The sequence below is a fragment of the Cervus elaphus genome, chromosome 5, assembly GCF_910594005.1.
Source record: "Cervus elaphus chromosome 5, mCerEla1.1, whole genome shotgun sequence".
NCBI classification, from domain to species: Eukaryota; Metazoa; Chordata; class Mammalia; order Artiodactyla; family Cervidae; genus Cervus; species Cervus elaphus.
The window spans coordinates 115,908,131-115,915,672 of record NC_057819.1 but is presented as its reverse complement, the minus strand read 5'-3'; positions in this window follow the sequence as shown (position 1 = coordinate 115,915,672).

Here is a 7,542-nt window from a genome sequence, read left to right as displayed (position 1 = left end):
TTATCATCCCTATTATACAAATGAGAAAAACAAGGCTAAGAAAGTTTAAATAATGTGTTCAAGTTCACACAGCTTTAAAAAATGGCAGAGCCATAATATTAGAGTCCAACTCTAATACCAATGATGGTCATTAATCACTATATACTGCCTCTCTTTTGTGGCCCCATAACTGAGGCTCCCTGTTAAGCCATTGACTCAGAAGTGAGGAATGTGCTCTCAGCTAGAATTTACAATAATATGCAATATGGCTGCAACTTCCAAGACTGGAAAGAGGCTGCTTACAGCTCTTGAACGAGCTCTTCCTCATGAGAAAGGAGACGAGGTAAAGTGCAAAGCACCAAGGAGAAGATCTGCTGCCTGTTTAGAAATTTCCATTTTGCCTTCTTACACAAGGATACCTTTTCCACTTTCTATTGGATTGGCCAAAATGTTGGTTCAGGTTTTTCCATTACAATGTTGCAGAAAAACCCAAACGAACTTTTTGGTCAACCCACATAGCTCATGAACCTAGTAGGTCCACAGAACAGGATCACATTCTTCAAACCTTTCTAGCAAAAGGATGAGGACCTCTTTGTATTTACAAAGTACTGGATTCTTACCAAGTTATATTAGTCTTAGCTGTTCCACATAGAACCAGATGGGAAAGGCAGCTGCTCTTTGAAGCTGAGTGGCACATACCAAGTTGTGTATATTATACAGGAGAAAGAAAAAAGTGAACATGTTAGTTGCTTAGTCATGTCCGACTCTTTGTGACCCCACGGACTGTAGCCCGCCAGGTTCCTCTGTCCATGGAATTCTCCAGGCAAGAATACTGAAGTGGGTAGCCATTCCCTTCTCCAGGGACTCTTCTGACCCAAGGATCAAACTCTTCTCCCACATCACAGGCTGATTCTTTACCTCTGAGCCACCAGGGAAGCCCCATTATACAGGAGAGAAGGATTAAAATCAGCCCTCAGGCAAAAAACATGTAAGTCAAAATTACTCTTGAAAAGTCCTCCAGGGTGTCCCCTTGGTGGGGATCCTAACCAACTCTTAGCAGGGCCCAACTGGGTGGTTTTCCCCCATTGTAGGAGCACAATGGTTGAATAACAGATTTTTTAAAAAAATTTCAAACAACTCAGCATTTTCTTATTTTTAATATTTTCTTAATGATTGTCAGATGACTATTTCATCTCTTCATCTTTCTCTTCATGTGTATTGTGAAGCAAGGCATTAAATTGTGATGCCTGCTTTATTTTCTGTCTAGGCAACCTCCTCACCCCGAAGGCAAACTGTGTTGACAGCTGTTTGGCTGCTACAAAATGTGTGAGAGTAGAATGGATAGGGCCCCAGAGACAGGTCATTTGTAAAGTGCTTTTGCTGTTCGTAAAAATAAAACTCTTGTTTTAAAAAAAAAAAATGCAAACCTGTTTACAAATGTATATTGGTGGAATATATATAAATTCAGTTCCTAGTCCCATTCTAGCCAGTAGCACATATGTTCCGAGCCTCTGGGCAAAATTTTTGCGTGTTTGTCTTTCTGGGTCTCACACCAAGTAATCTACTTATTTTATACCTCTCAATATGTCCCTTTTCTCCCACTTGGGCCCTCAATGGCTGGTAAGGTCTCTGCTTGTGTCTCCAACCAGAGAGAAGATGGTGAGCTCTGGAGGGCTTTTTTCTAGGTTAAGGATGTTAGACGGATAGGGCCAATAAGCTGCCACCACCCACTCTTACACCCATGGCAGACATCACTAATTCATCACAGCACTCCCTTGCTTAATGTAGATATTGCTTTTGGATATTTCAGAATATAGTATCTGGTCTCAATTGAGCAGAACCGGCAAGTGAATTAATCTTGTTTGCCATCCTTGATCCAGCAATTTTAACCTTCTCTGTCATCTACTCCGCTCCCTGCAGGAAGTGGATTTTTAAAAATTACAACCATCTGTCCTTCACAGACAATGCTTAGCTATGTTAAACACTGGCCAATTGTGCTTTTACCATTGAATACATACATGCTTTAAAACATGTGACTCATCACAGTTTTACATCCACTTATCCAGAGTTACATCATTTATGCCACCAATCACAGGATCACGTGTCAAAAAAAAAAGAAAGCATTTGTTGACTTTTTATTAACTACTGACCAACATATGCACAAAGCCCTCTTGAATCATATAGTTCAGAAACAATAAGCAGCATTTCTCTATCTGGTGGAGTCAATATGAGTCTATTTTTTTTCCTGTCCTCTGAATACAGTCTCAAACACTGCTTCCTTTAAAAGTCAGGCTTATGGTTTCAGAGCAAGATGATGTAGAGTCATTTTTTCCCTCCTCCTCAACTCTAAATCTGGCTTCCCTGGTAGCTCAATTGGTAAAGAATCCATCTGCAATGCAGGAGACCCTGGTTTGATTCCTGGATCTGGAAGATCTGCTGAAGAAGAGATAGGCTACCCACTCCAGTATTCTTGGGCTTCCCTGTGACTCAGCTGGTAAAGAATCTGCCTGCAATGCAGGAGACCTGGTTTCAGTTTCTGGGTTGGGAAGATCCCCTGGAGCAGGGAGTGGCTACCCACTCCAGTATTTAAGCCTGGAGAATTCATGGACTGTTTAGTCCATGGGGTTGCAAAGAGCTGGACATGACTGAGCAACTTTCACTTTCACTTTCAACTCTAAATGGCTTCCCAGGTGGCACAGTGGTAAAGAACCCACTTGCCAATGCAGGAGACACAAGAGACTTGGGTCTGATCCCTGGGTTGGGAAGATCCCTTGAAGGAGGAAATGGCAACCCATTCCAGCATTCTTGCCTGGAAAATTCCATGGACAGAGGAGCCTGGCATGCTACATTCCATGGGGTTGCAGAGTTGGACACTACTGAGCACAGACATGTGTGTGCACACCACCACCACAACTCCAAATACAACTTAAAACCTTAGGAATTTATTAAAAAGACAATGATAAAAGGACTCTGAAAGATGGAAAGAAAATGGGTTGAGTAGAGAAACTCAGGATTTGAGGAACAACAATGTGGTGACTTTCCTGGGCTTTCTTTTCATTTCCTACACCCAACTGAGACATGGAAAGGCCTACAACCCAGAACCACCAATAGCAGAGACAGGGAAGGAAAAAGAATGAAAGAAACGGAGGAAGGAAGGAAGAGAGAGAAGGGGGGAGTGAGGCAGGAAGAAAGAAAGAAAAGTTTGCTTTTTCTGCCAAAGGACAGGAAAGAGGAAAGAAGCCTGGAAGAGACCTACTGGGGAGCCCAAGCCCTAGCTCCACACCAGGGTACCAGCAGGTGGCCCAGTTCATTCATAGCAGGAGTGAAGCCTTATGTCTCCCTGCCTTCCACCCAGTGACAAAAGGAGACCCAGGCCCAGCAGTGTCTGCCCACCCCTCTGCAGAAGGTAGCCCAGCAGCACTGCAGCCCAGGGAAGCACATTCCCACACTGCAGAAGACACCAGAAGGGACTGAGTGGGAGTCCTGGCAGTACCCAAAGAACAAGCAGACGAGAATAGTATTGCAGAGGCTCAGAAAACCATACTTCATTGAAAATAAGACACATAAAAGAAGCAGAAATTTATACCAACACCTAAACTGGACTACTCTCTGCTATAATAGAAGATTTAAATAGGATTAAGAGACCCCTAAGACAATCACCCAAATATCCAGGATACGAGAGAGAAATGTGATGAGATATTACTCATCATAATACAAACCAAGAAAACCCCAATCTAAATAAGAAAAAAAAAAATCAACCAATACCAGTATGATATGATTCAGATGTTGGAATTTATCTGATAAGAATTTAAAGCAATTGTAATAAAAATGCTTTAACAATAACAAATTCTCTCTAGAAAGAATTTTAAAAACAGAAAATCTTACAAAGAAATAGAAGTTATGAAAAATAACTATATAGAAATGATATAAACATGAAGTTATTGAAAAATTGAAAACTCAGATGGACTCAGCAGTAGAGTAGAAGTGACAGAAGATCAAATCAGGGTACTTGAGGACAGATCAATAAAATTTATGCAATGTGAGCAAAAAACTGGAAAAAAGCCTTACAGACAAAAGAGTTAAGACTTGTATCATCAGAGTCCCATAAGGAGAGGAGGCACTTTGGTGCCAGAAAGTACTCAAAGAAATAATAGCCAGAAATTCCCCCAGTTTGGTGAAAGACATAAATCTACAGATTCAAGAAGCTGATACGCTCAAAATAGGATAAGCTCAAAGAAATCCATACCAAGATACATCATAATTAATCTCCTGAAAACTGAAGACTGAAAAAAAAAAAAAACCCAGAACTTAAGAACAGGGAGAAACAACAGGAAGGAACACCAATGCAAATTCTATTTTAACATTACTTTAAAGGAAACTGTGCGGGCCCGAAAAGGTGACATGACATTTATCAAGTGCTGACAGCAAAGACTCTCACCCTTGAATCCTAAATGTGATGAAACTATCCCTCAGGAATGAAGAGGAAATAAAGACATTCTCCAGTAAAGGGAAACTAACAGAATTTCTTGAGACCAACCCTTAAAGAATGATTAACAGAATGGCAGAAGGCTGGGACATTCAGAAAGGAAAAAAATCAACTGAATATGTAAAACTAGAAGTAAATAGGTTATTCTTCACCTCTTGAGCTTCTTTATCCGTATTTTCTGGATAACAAAAGTCATGTCACCATCTGATACAGTGTTCGGTGTATATAGAGGAAATACATAAGATAATTATATTCTAAAAGTGAGGAAGATATTGGCAGAGTGGATTAAAAAAAACCACGACCTGAACTTCCCTGGTGGTGCAATGGATAAGAATCCACCTGCCAATGCAGGGGACACAGGTTCAATCCCTGGCCCAGGAAGATTCCACATGCTGTGGAGCAACTAAACCCATGCACCACAACTGCTGAGCTGGAAATCCAAAGTCTAGGAGCCTCAACTACTGAAGCTCCACGCCTAGAGCCTGGGACCCACAACAAGAGAAGACACCACAATGAGAAGCCCTTGCACCATGACAAAGAGTAGCCTCTGCTTTAGAGAAAGCAACTAGAGAAAGCCTGCACAAAGCAAGGAAGACCCAGAGCAGCCAAAAATTAAAAAAAAAAAAATGACCCAACTATATGTCATCTACAAGTATACAAAAGTAGTTGGAAAGAATGGAAACATACACTATGCAAACAATTTTTTTAAAAGCATAATTTAAAAAGGCTGTATTATTATCAGATAAAGTAGACTTCAGAGAAAGAAAATTACTAGGGACAAAGAAGAACATTATATAATGGTAAAAGGATCACTCCACCAAGTAGATAGAGCAATCCTAAATGTGCATGCAACAAACACCACAGCTTTCAGACACATGAAGCAAAAACTGACAGAGCTAAGGACTTCCCTGGTGGTCTAGTGGTTAAGAATCCACCTTCCAGTGCAGGGGACATGGGTTCGATCCCTGGTCAGAGAACTAAGATCCCACATGCTGCAGGGCAACTTAGCCCACACACTGCGGCAAGAGAAACCCTCACACAACAAAGAAAGCCCACATGTACTGCAGTGAAGACCCAGTGCAGCCCAAAAGGAGAAAAAAAAAAAAAACCATGACAGAGCTAAAAGAAGAAATAGACAACTGTACAGATATAATTGGGGGATTCAACACTCTACTCTCAGCAACTGATAGAATTAGAACAGAAAGTTATCCAGGGCATAAAAGAACTGAACACCATCAACTAAGAGGATCTAATGGACATTTATAAAACACTCCCCTCAATGGCAGCACAATATACGTTCTTTTCAAATGCCCATGAAATATTCACCTAGGTAGGCCATATTTACAAATTTAGAAGAATTGGAAATATAGGGTATGTCCTCTGACCATAATGGACTCAAATTCAGTCACAGAAAGACAACAGGAAAATCTACAAATCATTTGAAAGAATACCTGATATAACCTTTACAGTTCATGGAAACTTCCTAGAGAATGGACCACTCTCTTGTATAAATAATATATAGGTGTTGTCCAGATAAAGACATAGAACTATGGATTTTCTGGCTAGAGGGGAAAACAGATGAATGGGATGAGAAGAAAACATGTCTTCTGTTAGTTGAAAAAGGCAAGGAATGATGAGACGTAAGGTTGCAGGCATTTGTCATTTTTGTGAAATTCTAGTATCTGAACCTTCTTGTAACTAAGGGAAAATTCCCTAGTCTGGTGAGAATGAGAAGAGGAACCCATGTTCAGAATTGGAAAAATGCAAATACTCTTCCAACCTCCCTTGCAGATAAGGAATGGGTACATATGATCTAAGTTACACCAATCAGATACACTTTCACTGACTTGGAATTGAGAGCTAGTGACACAGACTTCAGATCAATGAAAACTCAGCAGGTCAGGAAGATCCAGTTCCATTCCAGGTAGGACAGGGGCAACTGTGTGAGCTACAGCACCACAGGCCAATTCTACAGCAAGACTTGGGGCATTGTTCCTCGAATGTGCCGCTTGAAGCTGGGTCCTGCAGTTTTCTAGCAAATACTGTTAGCTATTTCGTTCAGTAAATTATACATTTTTTTCACTAAAATCAGACAAAGTCAATTTACGTTGCTTGAAATAAAGATTCCTGTTGATAGAGGCTTCTGAGACAGAAGGAACAAGATTTTGGGGGGCCCATATTGTGTATGCCACATTGAAACGTGTGGCTCATTCTGGAAGGAATGGCAAATCATTGAAGGTGTGAAGCTAGAAAGTGATACGGGCATATTTTCCCATTAATAATACCAGTTGTAAATCACAAATGCCTGAAATGGGCAGTAGTACATACAAAGACTGAGAGGATGGGTAGATTTAAAATATGCAGGGAAGAGGAAGGGATGAAAGAGGGAGTAAAGGATGACCGCCAGGCTTCTCACCAGGATGTCTAGAAGGATGGATCCTCAAAATAAGATGACCTGGAATCAGTTTAAAATTGAATTTGTATTTGTACACACTGATTTTTTCCTTTAAACTTTTTATTTTGAGGTAATTATACATTGACATGTGTGAAAGAAATAATACAGAGACCCTGTGTACCATTTACTCAGTTTCCCCGTGGTAGCACTTGGCAAAACAGTATCACAGCCAGGAGATGGGCATAACAGAGTCAAGATACAGAACAAGCTCATCATTGATGAATTGAACGACATCAAAATTTAAATGCTTTACACTGTGAAAGATGAAAAGACAAATTACAGAGAAAATATTTTGCAGATCACATATCCAACACCAAGGACTTGAATGTAGAATGTGTAAAGAAATCTCAAAATTCAATATTGAAGAGAGCAATACAATTAGAAAATGGGCAAATGTACCAATATTTCACCAAAGAGCATATGCAGATAGCAAATAAACATATGAAAGATGTTCAACTTCATTAATTATTAGAAAAATGCAAGTTAAAACCACATGAGATGTTACTGCACATGTTACAATGCCCAAAACTAAAAATGGTGATAACATCAAATGCTGATGAGGATATGAAAAAACTGGCTTACTCATTGCTGGTGGGAATATAAATGGTATAACCACTCTGAA